The sequence below is a fragment of the Dipodomys spectabilis genome, unplaced genomic scaffold (genome assembly GCF_019054845.1).
Source record: "Dipodomys spectabilis isolate Male_0828 unplaced genomic scaffold, ASM1905484v1 ptg000477l, whole genome shotgun sequence".
NCBI classification, from domain to species: Eukaryota; Metazoa; Chordata; class Mammalia; order Rodentia; family Heteromyidae; genus Dipodomys; species Dipodomys spectabilis.
The window spans coordinates 767,247-785,884 of NW_024871154.1; the positions used below are offsets into that span (position 1 = coordinate 767,247).

Here is an 18,638-nt window from a genome sequence, read left to right on the forward strand (position 1 = left end):
AAGGCAACTGCTGCTGACTCATCCCCTGCTACACATGAAGAGATGGAAAGATGCATTTGTAAATAATGAATGAGAAAGAAGTATAAAGAATTCAATGCTAAAGAAACCCCAATTGGACACATACCTGAGTAAGTGGAGCTCAGATAGATGGATTGCAGTTCAGGGAGCAGTCCTATATTCCATGCTGAGTACAGTGCGATAATTCCATGACACACAAACTTAGAGTGCCCATTTTCCTTCTTGAAAAGAGCTAGAGTAGATGGTTTCAAAGTTGAGCAGAACTAGAACACCTGCATCCCATTTTTGGAATGCAGATGCAGATGCATACCATGATAAGGACACAGCATAGATGCACTTCTTGCTCAGTTGAGTGAGCAACATGAGATTGATTCCAGGCCTGGAATTCACATTGACTTTCCTCAGGAGACCTGGAGTAAGACAAGTAGCTCTATTTCATCCAAACCAGGTAGAGCAGGAATAGATTAATTCAGCCTGATGAGAGGCAGACTAGACATATTTGATCCAGACAACCTGAAGCAAAGCAGAGGAAACACATCCAATGCTGAAGTGCTTGCAGTAAAAGATGAGGCTGCAAATTCTTCATGCATAATCCAAGCAGAGGGGACCCACTCCATGGCAGGGTGTTGTCGAAGCATTCTATACTTTGCAGAGTTGCTGAAATTCAATACATACAAAGGATAACTAGGTGAGGTGCATCACACCTTGGAATTCACCTAAGAGAGCTGGAATCAAAGACTTCTGGGATGACAGAAACAGGAAGGAAGGTTGATAAGGCCAGAGAGTCTCTCTATATATTCCATAATGTGATGAAGAAAAGATGGACAATTCCACATCCTTGACTGTAGATGTCCAGCTTGTTTAATGAAGCTCATTGAAAGATTTCATACTAAACAGATCTACAGGAGAAGAAATCCAAGCCGACAAGTTTTGAAAACCATACATTACACATGGAAAACAGCTGGAGGAGACACATTCCATGGATAGGGGAATTGGAGAAGACACATTCCCTGCTGTAGAAATCCACAGCGGATGGGTTGCCATATGTGGAGAGACAGAATACATGCTGATTAGACCTGCAACAGGCATAGCACATCCTGAGTGGAGCTGCTGTTGACAGATGCCATGCTGAGGAGAGCTGGGGTAGATGCACTCCATGCCAAAGAGTGCTATACTCCCAAGTTACTTCTTGGGGAATGGTAGTGTGAACATTTGCTGATGTGAGCTCCTCTCCACAATGCCAGGATAGCCTCAGCTTCATCAAGAACCTCTCTTCATGGAGAGAGATGGAGCCAATGCATTCCAAGATGACCTAACCCGCAGCAGACAGATTCCAGACTGCAAGATGGGAGACTCGAAAGTGTCAAGGAAGAAGAGGGCTGCTGTAGACAGGACTCATGTGGATGAAAACCTGAGGAGTTGCACTTCTTGCTTAAATGAAAGGATGTTCCTCATGGAAAAGGGTAAGGGACACACATCCCATGCTGAGGAGAAAATGAGCAGGAGCATTCCTTGCTCAAGACAGCTGGAGTAACAACTTGTTCAGTGAAGGCAGATGGAAGGTATAGGATGCATGGTGGAATCTCATGCCATGCTGTAAATCCCTGGAGTCCAAACATTCCAGTGTAATGAGACAAGAGAGTGACACTCTATATGTTGAGGATTAGAGTAGACACGTCCTATGCTATAAGTACACATGTCAACATGCTGAGGAGAACTTTTTTAATAATTACCTACCTGAGGAGGGCTGCATTACACAGATTCCATTCTCAGCACACCTCGAGTAGACAGCTGCCACCACAAGGAAAACTGGAAATGGTACTTACCTTCTGAGTTGAGCTGCACGTGTACATTCCATGCTGTGGAGAGCCACAGTAGCGTCATTCCTTCCTGCAGAGACATGAGGGAGGCATAGACCATGAGAAATGAGGTCGAGTGGGCAGATTTCATTGCTGTGAGCAATGAGGGATAAGATGCAGTACTGCATGAGAATACAGAAAGGAGATGGTAACAAATGCTTACCCCAACTAAATGCTGAACTTCTCAAGCTTGTTTGGAATAGATGCATTCCATGCCAAGGAGAACAGGAGCACATGTGTCCCATGCTGTAGGTAGGTAGCTGGGCATATTTCCACGTTCAGGAATCCTCAAGGGGACATTCAAGTTCCTGAAAAGAGCTGGAATCGATGATAGCTATGCTTGGGAGAATTGGGACCCATCCACTTCATGCTCCAGAAAGTAACAACAGGTACATTCCTTGCTGAGCAACAGTACAGTGGATCTATTCCTTGCTAGAGTGAGCAAGGATGGCCTCCAGTCTGTAGAGACCTGTCCTGGACATTTTCCATCTTCAGGACAACTGAGATAAATTGATTCCAACTTAAGATATGCTGGAAGAGATACATTGTAGATTGTGAACTGGATAGACAAATTCTTTTCTGAGAGGCAATGAAGCATACAGATTCCACAGGAGGAAGGCTGGAGGAGCCCCCTTCCTGTCAAGACATGCTGCAGAACATAATTTTCCTGCTCACGCCAATGCTGAAAAGACCTGGCCTCAAAGTTGGTGGAGACCTATTCCACATGCCTGGAATTGGAGAATATATATTTCACATACTGACTACTGGAGGAGAAGTATTGTACATGCCAAAAAACTATAGAAGTCATATTCCTCTTGCTCAAATCTGGAGGAGACACATGACATTCCGGATTAAGAACACTTGAGGAGAGACATTCCACATCGAGTGGAGTTGTATGAACATATTACAAGTGGAGGAAAGCTGGAGAAAGAGTTTGCATGGTGTGCTTATCTGGAGTATACATACTCCTGGTGAAGGGATGCTGGAACAAGAGCTCTAGCTTGTTGAATATTGAATCTCACTCCATTCTTACAGGGATTGGAGGAAATGAACTTCATGCCTTGTATGGGTAGAAAGCAAATGTTTCCTAAGATAGCACCCATGGTGCAATTTATGCACAGCAGAGGACAAGCACTCACATTTCATGCCAAGGTGCATTGCAATCTTTGGCTACAGTGATTTCAAGTTGACAGGAGTAGGTGTAGACAGAATCCAGGCAGTGATGGACTCAACATTTATATTGAATACTAAGTTGAGGCATTTTAGGCCAAGTATCATTTGACGATTCGACTGCATCCTGCAGAATGGCACATTTAAAACTGTTCTTGCTGACAAGAGATGTTTTCAAGACATGCCATCCTGAGAGACTGAGTAGAGACACTCCAAGCTAAAGAGACAGCAATTCTCTGCAGTCCCAGTTGAGGAGAAATGCACTAGAGAAGAAGCCATGAAATAACTTGAGGAAATAGACTCTTAAACCTTCCTGAGGAAAACTGGATCTGACACATTCCATGGGAGACATGCAGAAGTCCGTACTGCATGCAGGAGAATTCTGGAGTTCAATCCTCCCTTGATGACCAGAGCTGGATTTGATATTCCTGTGCCTGGAACTGCCTCAGGGAAACCACTGGATGTAGTGAAGGCAATTTATTTTTGGGTCCAGTCGTGGGACCTGAAGTCTGGGCCTGGGCGCTGTCCCTCAGCTCTTCAGCTCAAGGCTAGCGCTCTACCACTTTTGCCACATCGCTACTTCTAGCTTTGTTCTTATTGCTTATGTGGTGCTGAGGAATCGAACCCAGGACCTCAGGCATGCAGGCAAGCGCTCTACCACTGAGTCACCTTCCCAGCTCTGAGAAGGCAATTTTTTTCAGAAAAAATTTCTGAAGCAATGTATTCGCTGATGTAGACATCTGGATTGTATGCATTCTGTGCTGAAGATAGCCGTTGAAATGCATTTGATGTTCAGAAGAACTGGAGGAGAAAAGTTCTAGGGTAGAGAATACATGGATACACATTCCCAGAGAAGGAGAGCTGGTCCATTCTTACTCCACTAATAACAAATGAGAAGACTTGCATTCCATGTTTTGTGCAGTGGAAATTAGACCTTCCATATTCAGTAGCAACAGTGCATTCATTTCGTGATGATAACTGGATTCATAAGGTAAACCCAGGCTGGCAAGGCCTTCCCTGTATGGGTGATGGATTCCATGAGGAAAAGCGTTGGAGAAGACACACTCTTTTCTGTACTGGACTTAGCCCCTGTAATGGGCTTGCTCAGAGCTACAGCACAGGTATTGCATGACAAGGAGCAGGAAATAGCAAGGCTCTATGCTGCCAAAAACTGGAGTTGATGCATACCTTGCTTGCCAAGGAGAACTTCCTATAGCACTTGCCAGTTTGACATGCTGAGCACAGGGATCCCAGCTGGCACACGTAGAGAACGTGTATTCCTTTATGAAGACAGCTGGATGTGATAAAACCCTTCCTGGAGAAATATGGCTGGAGGCAAATGCATTCCAAGCCAAGTCCAAACGAAGAATGGTGCTAAAACACATATTTACCTCTCTGAGGATGAAAGTTGCAGACATATGCCATGCATAGTGATCTTCTACAAGGAGGAGTCAGGCTCTAGGTTCCTGAAAGGCCTAGAGGTCACTCGAGTGAGCAGAAAACCGCTCAGTCACTCTGAGTAGAATGGAGGGAAACAGATCTCATGCTGAAGAGAACAGCAGTAGAAATACTTTGTGACAGGGAGCACTATGCTACTAAGACTGCATGCTAAAAAATGCTTACCTGGGCACTTACCTTGCCAATGCCAGTTGCTTTCAACACGTACCATGCTGGGATCCTGAGTAGAAAGATGCATGCTGAGGAGCACTTGAATAGGTGTATTCCTTGATGAAGGCAACTGCTGCTGACTCATCCCCTGCTGACACCTGCTAAGAAATGGTGTATTTCAGAACAAAAGGAAATGTAGAAAATCATTCCATCCTGTAGAGATGGAAAGATGCATTTGTATATAATGAATGAGAAAGAAGTATAAAGAATTCCATGCTAAAGTGACCCAAATTGGACACATACCTGAGTAAGTGGAGCTCAGATAGATGGATTGCAGTTCAGGGAGCGGTCCTATATTCCATGCTGAGTACAGTGCGATAATTCCATGACACACAAACTTAGAGTGCCCATTTTCTTTCCTGAAAAGACCTGGAGTGGATGGTTTTAAAGTTGAGCAGATGTGGAACACCTGCATCCCATTCCCCGGAAAGCAGATGTAGATGCATTCCATGATAAGGACACTTAGCACAGATGAACTTCTGGCTCATTTGAATGAGCAACATGAGATTGATTCCAGGCCTGGAATTCACATGGACTTTCCTCAGGAGACCTGGAGTAAGACCAGTAGCTCTATTTCATCGAAACCAAGTAGAGCAGGAATAGATTAATTCAGCCTGATGAGAGGCAGACTAGACATATTCAATCCAGACGATTGGAGGCAAACCAGAGAAACCCATCTCATGCTGAAGTGCTTGCAGTAAAAGATGAGGCTTCAGGAGAGCTGCAGCAGAAATAGTCTATGCTTTTATGCCCTCACATGCAAATTTTTTGTGCATAAATCAAGGAGAGGGGACCCACTTGTGGCAATGTGTTGTGGAAGCATTGTGTACTTTGCAGAGATGCTGAAACTCAACACATCCGCAGGAGAACTACGTGAGGTGCATCACATGCCTTGGAATACACCTAAGAGAGCTGGAATCAAAGACTTCTGGGATGACAGACACAGGAAGAAAGGTTGATAAGGCCAGAGCGTCTCTCTATATATTCCATACTGTGATGAACAGAAGATGGACGATTCCACATACTTGACCACAGATGTCCAGCTTGTTTAATGGAGCTCATCCATAGATTTCATACTAAACGGATCTACAAGAAAAGCAATCCATGTCGAGAATGTTTGAAAGCCATACATTACACATGCAAGAGAGTTGGAGGAAACACAATCCATGGATAGGAGAATTGGAGAAGACATATTCCCTGCTGTAGAAATCCACAGCAGGTGGGTTGCCTGATTTGGAGAGACAGAATACATGCTGATTAGACCTGCAGCAGGCATAGCACATCCTGAGTCGAACTGCTGTTGACAGATGCCATGCTGAGGAGAGCTGGGGTAGATGCACTCCATGCCCAAGAGTGCTATACTCCCAAGTTACTTCTTGGGGAATGCTAGTGTGAACACTTTGCTGATGTGAGCTCCTATCCACAATGCCAGGATGGCCTCAGCTTCATCAAGAGCCTCTCTTAATGGAGAGAGATGGAGCCGATACATTCCAAGATGACCTAACCCGCAGCAGACAGATTCTAGGCTGCAAAATGCAGGACTAGAAAGTGTCAGGGAAGAAGAGGGCTGCTGTAGACAGGACTCATGTGGATGAAAGCCTGAGGAGTTGCACTTCTTGCTTAAATGAAAGGATGTTCCTCATGGAAAAGGGTAAGGGACACACATCCCATGCTGAGGAGAAAATGAGCAGGAGCATTCCTTGCTCAAGACAGCTGGAGTAACAACTTGTTCAGTGAAGGCAGATGGAAGGGACACATTCCAAGTTCAGGAGGCATGGTGGAATCTCATGCCATGCTGTAAATCCCTGGAGTCCACACATTCCAGTGTAATGAGACAAGAGAGTGACAGTCTATATGTTGAGGATATGGGTAGACATGTCCTATGCTATAAGTACACATGTCAACATGCTGAGGAGAACTTTGTTAATAATTACCTACTTGAGGAGGGCTGCATTACACAGATTCCATTCTCAGCACACCTGGAGTTCACCGCTGCCACCAAAAGCAAAGCTGGAAATGATACTTACCTGCTGAGTTGAGCTGCACGTGTACATTCCATGCTGTGGAGAGCCACAGTAGCTTCATTGCTTCCTGCAGAGACATGAGGGAGACATAGCCCATGAGAAATGAGGTCCATTGGGCCGATTTCATTGCTGTGAGCAATGAGGGATAAGATGCAGTACTGCATGAGGATACAGAAAGGAGATGATAACAAATCTTACCCCAACTAAATGCAGAACTTCTCAAGGTTGTTTTGAAATGTTGCATTCCAGGCCAAGGAGAACAGGAGCACATGTGTCCCATGCTGTAGGTAGGTAGCTGGGCATATTTCCATGTTCAGGAATCCTCAAGGGGACATTCAAGTTCCTGAAAAGAGCTGGAATCGACGATAGCAATGCTTGGGAGACTTGGGATGCATCCACGTCATGCTCCAGAAAGTAACGACAGGTACATTCCTTGCTGAGCAACAGCAGAGTGGATCTATTCCTTTCTAGAGTGAGCTAAAGGAGATGGTCTCCAGTCTGTAGAGACCAGCCCTTGACATTTTCCATCTTCAGGACAACTGAGACAAATGGATTCCAACTTAAGATATGCTGGAAGTGGTAGATTGTAGACTGTGAACTGGATAGACACATTCTTTGCTGAGGGGCACTGAAGCATACAGATGCCACAGGAGGAAGGCTGGAGGAGCCCCATTCCTGGCAAGACACGCTGCAGACATTAACTTTCCTGCTCACCACAATGCTGAAGAGGCCTAGCCCCAAAGTTGGCTGAGACCTATTCCACATGCCTGGAATTGGAGAATATATATTCCACATACAGACCACTGAAACAGAAGTATTGTACACGCCAAAAAACTAGAGAAGTCATATTCCTCTTGCTCAAAACTGGAGGAGGCTCACGACATTCTGATTGAAATATTTGAGGAGAGACATTCCACATTGAGTAAAGGTGTATGAACATATTACAAGTTCGAGGAAAGGTGGAGATTCATGCATGGTTTGCTTATCTGGAGTACATGCTCCTGGCAGAGGGATGCTGGAACAAGAGCTCTAGCTTGCTGAATGTTGAATCTCACTCCATTCTCACAGGGATTGGAGGAGAAGAACTGCAAGCCTTGTATGGGTGGAAAGCAAATCTTTCCTAAGATAGCACCCATGGTGCAATTCATGCACAGCTGAGGATGAGTACTCACATTTCATGCCAAGGAGCATTGCAGTCTTTGGCTACGTTGATTCCAAGATGACAGAAGTAGGTGGAGACAGAATCCAGGCAGGGATGGCCTCAACATTTATATTGTATGCTAAGTTGAGGCATTCTAGACCAAGTATCATTGACGATCCAACTGCATCCCGCAGAATGCCACATTTAAAACTGTTCTTGCTGACAAAAGCTTCTTTCAAGACATGCCATCCTGAGAGACTAAATAGAGACATTCCAAGCCAAAGAGACAGCAATTCCATGCATCCCTGTTAAGGAGAAATGAGCTAGAGAAGAAGCCATGAAGTAACTTGAGGAAATAGACTCTTAAACCTTCGTGAGGAGAACAGGATCTAATCTATTCCATGGCAGATATTCAAAAGTCCCTACTGCATGCAGGAGAATCCTGGAGTTCAAACCTCCCTTGATGACCAGAGCTGGATTTGATGTTTCTTTGCCAGGAACTGCCTCAGGGAAATCATTAGATGTAGTGAAGTCATTTTTTTTTTTTTTTTTGGGTCCTGACGTGGGGCCTGAACTCTGGGCCTGGGCGCTGTCCCTCAGCTCTTCAGCTCACGGGTAGCACTCTACCACTTGAGCCACAACATTACTTCTGTCTTTGTTCTTTTTGCTTATATGGTGCCAAAGAATTGAACCCAGGGCCTCAGGCATGCAAGGCAAGCGCTCTACCACTGAGCCACCCTTGCCAGCCTCGTGAAGGCAATTTTTTTTTCAGATAAAACATCTGAAGCAATGTGTTCCCTGTTGTAGACATCTGGATTACATCCATTCTGTGCTGAAGATAGTCATGGGAAATGCATCTGACGCTCAGAAGCACTGGAGGAGAATACATTGATACACATTCCCAGGGAAGGAGAGCTGGTCCATTCTCACTCCACTAACAACAAATGAGAAGACTTGCATTCCATGTTTTGTGCAGCTGGAAATGAGCCCTTCCATATTCAGTTAGCACCTGTGCATATATTTCATTCTGATATCTAGATTCATAAGGTCAAGCCAGGCTGGCAAGGCCTTCCCTGAATGGGTGATGGATTCCATGAGGAAAAGAGTTGGAGAAGACACAATCCTTTCTGTACTGGGCTTAGTGCCTGTGCTAGACTTGCTCAGAGATACAGCACAGATATTCCATTACAAGGAGCAGGAAGTAGCAAGTCTCCATGCTGCCAAAAACTGGAGTTGATGTGTACCTTGCTTGCCAAGGAGACCTTCCTATAGCACTTGCCAGCCTGACATGCTGAGCACAGGGATCCCAGCTGGCACACGTAGAGAACGTGTATTCCTTGGTGATGACAGCTGGATGTGATAAAATGCTTCCTGGGGAAATATGGCTGGAGGCAAATGTATTCCAAGCCAAGTCCAAACGAAGAATGGTGCTAAAATACACATTTACCTCTCTGAGGATGAAAGCTGTAGACATATGCCATGCAGAGTGTATGTGACCAGATCAAATTCTACAAGGAGGATGCAGGTTCTAGGTAACTGAATGGCCTAGAGATCACTCAAGTGAGCAGAAACCACTCAGTCACACTGAGTAGAATGGAGGGAAACAGATCTCATGCTGAAGAGAACAGCAGTAGAAACAGTTTGTGACAGGGAACACTATGCTACTAAGAAAGACTGCATGCTAAAGAATGCTTACATTGACACTTACCTTGCTGATGACAGTCGCTTTCAACACGTACCATGCTGAGATCCTGAGCAGCAAGATGCATGCTGAGGAGAACTTGAATAGGTGTATTCCTTGATGAAGGCAACTGCTGCTGACTCACCTCCTGCTGACACCTCCTGCGAAAGGGATGCATTTTTAGAACAAGAGGAAAATTAGCAAATCATTTCACCTGTATTGAACATAATACTGGAATTATCATTTACCCTGCTGATCAGAGCTGGAATACATGGATGATGTCATGCTGAGAAGAACCAAATATTCCATGCTGAATAGAGATAATGCCAAAATATTCCATTCTGAAAGTATTGGCGAAGATCAGTTTCACTATATGAAGAGATGTAAGGCATTGATTCCATCATGAAGAGATGGAAAGATGCATTTGTAAATAATGAATGAGAAAGAAGGATAAAGGATTCCAAGCTAAGAAGACCCCAATTTGACACATACCTGAGTTGGTGGAGCTCAGACAGATGGATTGCAGTTCAGAGCACAGTCCTATATTCCATGCTGAGTACAGAGCGAGATAATTCCATGACAGACTATCTTTGCTAAACAGACCTAGAGAAGATTGTTTCACTGCTGATCCGAACAGGAACGTATTCATTCTAGAGGTTTTTGTGGGAAGCACAGGTATATTCCCTATTGAGGAGAGCTTGGATGATTGTTTCCTCATAGTGCTGGACTAGATTTGGACTACATGTGTACTTTGCATAGGAGAACTCAAGTACATAAATTTCATTCATAAGCAGACCGAGTTGAAAAGCATTGCATGATTAGAAGATTGGAGGACATACATTTCATTAAGAAGGGAGCTTTTGGAGACACATTCCATGTTGAGGAGAACTGGTGAAACATTTTGTGCTGACAAAAGCAGCAGTAGCCACATTCTCTGATACAGAAAGCTAGAATACATGCATTCCATGTTGAGGAGAGCTGGGGGAGTCTCCAATTTGAAGTGGAGTGCTCAAGCTGTCTTCTTCTCTTTTTATACTAGAAATGATACCACAGTGAGCTCAGCAGATTAATTTCTTGCTGAGAACAGGAGCAGACATACTGCATGCAGGAATTAACTTAACTAAAGAAGTGAAGGACCTCTATGATGAAAACTTTAAAATCTTGAAAAAGGAAATCAACACAGAACTTAAAAAATGGCAAAACCTCCCATGCTCCCTCCTGGATTGGAAAGATTAACATCGTGAAAATGGCAATACTTCCCAAGGCTATCTACAAATTCAACGCAATACCTATCAAAATTCCACCCTCATTCTTCAAGGAAATAGAAGAGGCAATCCAAAAATTCATATGGAACAATAAAAGACCCCGAATAGCAAAAACGCTCCTCAACGGAAATAACACTGCTGGAGGAATATCAATACCAAATTTCAAACTCTACTATAAAGCCATAGTAATCAAAACAGCTTGGTATTGGCATAAGAACAGACCTCAGGACCAATGGAATAGAATTGAAAACCCAGAAATGAACCTACAGACCTATAGCCATCTAATCTTCGATAAGGGAGCTAAAACAATAGAATGGAAGATAGACAGCCTCTTCAGTAAATGGTGCTGGCAAAACTGGTTAACTACATGTAGAAAACTAAAGCTAGATCCTTATATATCACCCTGCACCAGAATCAACTCCAAATGGATCAAAGACCTTGAACTCAAAGCAGACACTCTGAAAACATTACAGGATGGAATAGGAGAAACCCTGGGTCTCCTTGGCTCAGGCCGAAATTTTCTGAATAGAGACCCGGAAACACAACAAATCAAAGAAAGGTTGGACAAATGGGATTGTATAAGGTTGCAGAGCTTCTGCATGGCAAATGACATAGCTAGCAAGATCAATAGAAAGCCCACGGACTGGGAGAAGATCTTTACTAGCCATACAACGGACAAGGGTCTCATATCTAAAATATACTTGGAACTCAAAAAATTAAACCACCCAACAACAAATCCTCAAAGAAACAACTGCCCAATAAGTAAGTGGGCGAAAGACTTAAAGAGAAGCTTCTCTGAAGAAGAAAGAAGGATGGCCAATAGACACATGAAGAAATGTTCAACATCCCTAGCCATAAAAGAAATGCAAATTAAAACAACATTGAGATATCACCTCACTCCAGTTAGAACAGCAAAAATCAAGAACTCTAACAACAACAGATGCTGGAGGGGATGTGGACAGAAAGGAACCTTACTTCATTGTTGGTGGGATTGTAAACTTGTTCAACCACTTTGGAAAGCAGTATGGAGGTTCCTCAAAAGACTTCACATAGTGCTCCCCTATGACCCAGCAATCCCACTTTTGGGCATTTACCCTAATGTTTACAAAAAAGACCACACTAAAGCTACCAGCACAACTATGTTTATTGCAGCATTATTTACCATAGCTAAGATATGGAACCAACCCAGATGCCCCTCAATAGATGAATGGATCAAGAAGATGTGGTATATATACACAATGGAATTCTATGCCTTCATCAGAAAGAATGACATTGCCCCATTTGTTAGGAAATGGAAAGGCTTGGAAAAAATTATATTAAGTGAAGTGAGCCAGGCCCAAAGAAACATAGGTCCCATGGTTTCCCTTATTTGCAATATCTAGTATAGGTATGAGTCAAGCGGAAAAAGTCAGAGAATGTGATGTTTGGAAAACGAACCTTCAAATATGTATTTTAATGTTTTTGTTTCTTTCATGCATGTGTTTCTAACGCATTTATAAGATTATTTCTTGGTTGCTTTGTATGTCCCTCCCCCACAGTGTAACCCCTGCTTTCACTATATTTGATGTCAGTATAACATGTGGAGGAGATGGGGACAAACAAGTCGTTTAAGGATTCAGGTGGACCTGTTGCAACAATGAGAAGTACAAAATGTCATGTCAAAACCAGCTTTACAATGTCGGAGGGGGGGAAAAGGGGGTATGATTGGGTGGGTGGAGGGGGGAGGCTGGGAAGGGAGGTGAATGGTAAACAAAGGAGGAGGCTGCAATGCTTGGTAAGAAATGTATGCATTATCCTGACCATGTAATTGTAACCCCTCTGTACAGTATGTTCGCAAATAAAATAAAATAAAATTAAAAAAAAAAGAAATATAAAGAAAACTAAATCTAAGTGAAGCTGTGTTTATGAGACTAGGGAGTAAGCTCATGATTTGGTTATGAGAGCAATTTATCTCATCTCAGAGAAGACAAAAATGGTGTTGAGTCATGAAAACCCCAATCAATGATTTTTAGCATGCCTCTTAAATTTTCTATACCGTTTTCTTGTCTTCTGTTTCTGAGTCATGAACAGGTAACCATTTGAGGGGATGTATTTGATAGACAGCCATGGAGGAAGTGTCTGCAAACCCGAAAAAGCAAATCTGACCATAACTATATAGACTGCCCACCCAAACTGTTCAGCCTCGCACCCATAGATAAATCCAACTATTGCAGAAAAAAAAATAATTCCTTGAAACATCTGTTCAGCTAGCTTCTGCCCCTTGTAAGCCATCTCTGTGGGGAGCGCGCTGAGATATTCCTGCATTAAGTTAGCTAAGGTGGCTGGCAGGGAGGCGAGGGCGAATGACAGTCAGGAACTGCAGAGATCCGAACAGGACACCTAGAGAGGACTGGCAGGCCAGACAAGCCCCTACCTGCCACTGCCCCGGAAGCCGATGTCTCCGAAGGGCGGGGATAACCCCAGTCCTCGCCCTGTGCCATGACCCTTTTGCACCTGCTTGCAGCCTGGCGTCAGGCCTGCTGCTTGGGAAGTGGAGGTGGTTGAACTGAGGCATCGCGCACCCGAGAGTGGTTCGCCATCAGGGAAACTGGGGGCCAGGAGCCCAAGCTCTGGTCCCATAAAGTGTTGTAAGCCGTGCCTTCGCGGCTTAACGGCTGCGTCTCCATGGCGACCTACATACACTTTTGAAATTATATTCCATGTGTTGCTGTAGCTAATATACACAAAAAATTACATTTACGTCACTTGAGTTTAACCTTAGTTTTAGAATCCTCACACTGACAAGGTATTAAAAAGAAATGTACTCATTACCTTACTTATGTAACTGTAACCCACCTTGTTCACCACCTTTACAAAAAGACTAAACTTTTTTTTTTAAAAAATAAAGGTATTAGAAGAAGGAAAGCTTTGAATACTTATGTAAATCTCAGTCTGGTGGGGGAGCATGTAGACACCAACATTATACAGTAGATATGAAGGGGATAAAGTTCCATTGCAATGTCAAACAACAGAAGTATCAGGTGTTTGTTTCAAACACTAATAGCCTCTAGCCTTAGAAAAGTACTTCCCCCAAATTGGGATCATATATACTTAAAATAGAGGTGGAACCCACAAAAGTTATGTTGGGCTTTTCTGTGTTAAGGAAATTGATATTGACTGGGCCAAGTAATTGTGAGCTCATTGCACTTGAAGTCTACTCTGAGAGAACTTCCCATTGATGTCACAATCACACTTTACAACTTTGGGGGTGGGGAGATGGGGAAGGGATAGGAAAGGGAAACAGAGGTGGAGGCAACAATGCTTGATAAGAAATATACTCATTATCTTGCCCATGTAATTGTAACCCTTTTGTACAGTATTTTTACAATAAAAAGTAAAAAAAAAAAAGTCTGGGAATTTCACTAGAAATTGCCAGTCTTTTAAAACTGACTATGATTAAACTACAAAATGGAATTAAAATAAATAGAATTGGAAGCCAGGCGACAGTAGCTCATACCTGTAATCATAGCTACCCAGGAGACTGAGATCTGAGGACTGCAGTTCAAAGCCAGCCTGGGAAAGAAAGTCCGTGAGACTCATCTCCAATAAACCACTAGAAAACCAGAAGTGGCGCTGTGGCTCAAGCAATAGAGTGCTCACCTTGAGCTGAAGAGCGCAGGGACAGCGCCCAAGCTCAGAGTTCAAGCCCCACGACCGACCAAAAATAAAAATAAAAAAAAGAAAATAGAATTGGAATGTATTTACATTTAAATAGAAAATCGGATATCATAATAGAAAAGTTTATTGCCTCTGTGGTTTGAAGTTTTTTCAATATGGTCTTACAGATACAACAGTGTGTTTTGAAAATAATTGGAAGGAGTTCAGTGTTGCTGTGGGTGTAGATTTATAGAGGTAGGCAGAGGAAAGGAAGCATAGAATACATAATCTCCTCCTCTAGCCTACATATGGTTGATTTTACATCAAAAATAGACACATGAATATTCAAAACCAGGCAATGAAAATTGTGAGAGTAGAAGCTCCACACACGGCAGTTTACACAGAAATCATCACTGACAGCAATGATTGGTGAGGGAAAGAGGGAACAGCTTACACTAAACAAAAGGAAAGTAAGATACATATCACCTGATGTGGAAGAAAGAGTTGTATTGTCAAAGCTCACAGAATTCACAAACATTATAGACCATGACAATGACAATTTGCCTTGTGAAGGTTAAAATTTGTTTGGGACTTTAACTATGTATCATTATCTCACAATACTTGGAAATTTGTGAAATGGATGTAATCACTCAATCTCAAATTATTACAAACAACTCAAAAATTTTATTCTTATGTCATTTGAAATTCGTTAATCTGTAAAACTAAACTATAACAAAGCTTCCTTTTGTGCTAGACTTTGAAACTATTTTATTAGAGTACTAATATTTAATATATATAAAATAAACATATACTACTTACAAGACACTATCTCAAAAAAATCAACTATTTAACTCCTGGATTGGGACTGGAGGAGAGAACTGGGAGAAAGCTAATGAAGGATTTACATTAAGAAAAAAAGAAATGTACCAGCCCAGATGCCCCTCAGTAGATGAATGGATCAAGAAAATGTGGTATATATACACAATGGAATTCTATGCCTCCATCAGAAAGAATGACATTGCCTCATTTGTTAGGAAATGGAAAAACTTGGAAAAAATTATATTAAGTGAAGTAAGCCAGGCCCAAAGAAACACAGGTCCCATGGTTTCCCTTATTTGCAATATCTAGTATATGTATGAATCAAGTGGAAAAGGTCAGATAATGTGATGTTAGGAAAAGGAATCCTTAGATATGTATTTTAATGTTTTTTTCCTTTCATGCATTTGTTTCTAACGCATTTATAAGATTATCTCTTTGTAGCTTTGTATGTCCCTCCCCCACAGTATAACCCGTGCTTTCACTATATTTGATGTCAGTATAACTTGTAGAGGAGATGGGGAAAAACAAGTCATTTAAGGATACAGGTGGACCTGTTGCAACAATGAGAAGTACAAGTTGTCATATCGAAAACGAGTGTTACAATGTTGGTGGGGGGGGGGAAGCGGGGAGGATTGGGTAGGGGAGTGCGGGGGGGAGGCTGGGAAGGGATGTGAAGGGTAAACAAAGGAGGAGGCTGCAATGCTTGATAAGAAATGTACGCATTAACCTGCCCATGTAATTGTAACCCCTCTGTACAGTGTGTTTACAAAAAATAAAAAATAAAAAAAATAAAAAAAATAAAAAATAAATAAATATTTACTTCAAAAAAAAGAAAAAATGTATTTTCAGCTGTTTTATATAACTGTAACCCTTCTGTACATCACTTTTAAAATAACAATAAAAAGCAAACACTGTAAAAGCTATCATGCAGGCATTCTTCTTGCTTAATATTATGCTATGTTTTATAGTATTCATAGAGAGGGAAAGGACCAGAGTGGCAAAGTTTGTGGTCCATTTTTTTGATATGTCGGTTTGTTCACCTGTTAAAAGATGTGATATATAGAAACTAGATCTCAGGATGCTGTTCCACAAGATGGTATCTCTCAGGCATTTCAATCAAATCTGGTAAATAGTATTTAACATATTGGCTTTTATATGTATGTATAGCAAATAATCTTGGAAATAAAAAAAACAAACCCCCATTACACTGTCCTCATGAGCAAGGATGGAAGAGCTCCATTACATGGTGAGATGCTTGGCTGCACACTCCTTCCATGCTCAGGAGGACAGATGAGGAACTTTACATTCTGAAGAGTGCTGCAGTGAGGTGCCCTGAGTACCCAAAGGCAAGGGTCATGACTGTTGAAGATGAAGAACTCAATGTGTACAGAGATTGGAGAAGAGGTACTTCATACTGACAATCACTTCATCCATAGGGAACTGGAAGACTTGGACTCTATGCCTATCAAGCTGGAGTCAAACCTTCCAAAGTAAGGACATAGGTAGGAAACATTCCTTGCTTTGAGAAGGGCAGAAACCATTTGCTTCCATACTGGTGAGTCCTTCAGAAGAGATCTACCTTGATTAGCAGTGATGAAAGCGATGGATTACATGCAGAAAAGATCTGCAGGCAATGCATTTCAGGCAACAGGGAAATGGAAGACAACCCATCTGCCCTCAATAGAAAGATTAAACATGTTTCTTGCTGAGGCAAGATAAATGAGGAGAGTCAGTCCAAATACAATCATTGTAGGCTGAGAAGAGATGATTCATTCTTGCCTGATTATGTTCTTTGGGTTTTGTTTATCTTCTTTTTGTGCCTATTCAGGGCATGGGCTCTGTCCATGAGATTATTTTCCTCAAGGCTAGTGCTCTACCACTTAAACCACAGTTCCACTTCCAGATTTTATGTAGGGTAATTGCTGCTAAATCTCACAATATTTTTGGCACTGACTCACTTTGAATCAGGATCCTCTGATCTTAAACTCAGCAGATAGAAACCAACCTGAAGAGAGATGGGAAAGATTAGTTTTATCCTGGGAAGGGAAAAAAGTCATGAATTTATGAGATAGATACCCTATATGAATGCTTACCTCTCTAAGGAGAACACAAATCATCTGAGAGTGTATTCCATGTTCACTAAACACTTCCCTCCTTGAGAAAAATGGTTAGATTCATATCATATGATGAATCCACAAGGACATTGCATTCTATGTTGAAGAAGAATAGAGGACACCGAAGCTATACTCAGTAGATTTCTGCACACAGAGTACTTTTGGAGTAGAGTTGGAGAAGACATAAAGGAGCAGCAGTTTTTGGATCCCATGTTGAAGAGAGACTGAAGAAATCAATTCCAATCTGTCAAGAAAGAAAGGATAAATGTCAAGAGAAGAACAAAGGAAACAAATAGGATTGCATCTAAAAAAGATATCAAAATGACACTTACCTTCCTGAGGAAAACTGGATTAGATGGGGCCAGTACTAAGGAGAATTGCAATATAGGCACTCCATTCCCTGAAAAGAGGTGCAATGGATTTCACGCTACAGGGAATTGACATTGGATGTTCTCCTTGCACTGAGGTGAGCAGAAGGTGTGGAATAAGGGCTAGACTTGACATTCACTTTCCTCAGATCTGTAAAAATAAATCCACCCTGAGGCAAAGGACAGACGAGGACAATGGGACTAGACAGTTTCTAGGCTGAAAACAGCAAAGGATAATCCATTCCTTGCTCATAGCAGACAGAACAGGTACTGTCCACATGAACAAGACCAGAAAAGCTCCATTTCTGCAGCAGATACATCTTGTCTCAAAATGGAGTAGACATCTTCCATGTTCACAAAGACTGAACCTGATACATGCCATATTTTGGCAGTCTGAGAGACACAGTCCATGGAGAACTGCTCTGAGTACCCATATACCAGGGTCAAGATTGATAGAGAAAAAAAATCCCCCTGCCTACATGTGCTAGAGAAGAACAACTCCACATTATACTCAGTCCATCAATGAGGGTATTGGTACAAGGTGCCAGTGGCTCATGCCTGTAATCCTAGCTATGCAGGAGGCTGAGATCTGAGAATTGCAGTTCAAAACCAGCCCAGGCAGGAAAGTCCATAAGACTCTTATCTCCAATAAACCATCAGAAAACCAGAAGTGGCGCTGTGGCTCAAGTGGTAGAGTGCTAGCCTTCAGCTAAAGAACTGAGGGACAGAGCCTAGGCCCAGAGTTCAAACTCCATGACTGACAATAACAACAACAACAACAAAAGAGGGTATTGGAAGACATGTATTCAATGCTCACTAGAGCTGGAGTCACAGCCTTCCACAGTCAGGACTAACGTAGGAGACATTCCTGGCTG

At 42.4% G+C, this 18,638-nt stretch overlaps 1 pseudogene; it reads right to left on the bottom strand.

Moving 5' to 3' along the window:
- Positions 1-12,824: 12,824 nt before the first annotated feature.
- On the bottom strand, positions 12,825-13,306 carry LOC122098414 (annotated as a pseudogene).
- Between the last annotated feature and the right edge of the window lie 5,332 nt (positions 13,307-18,638).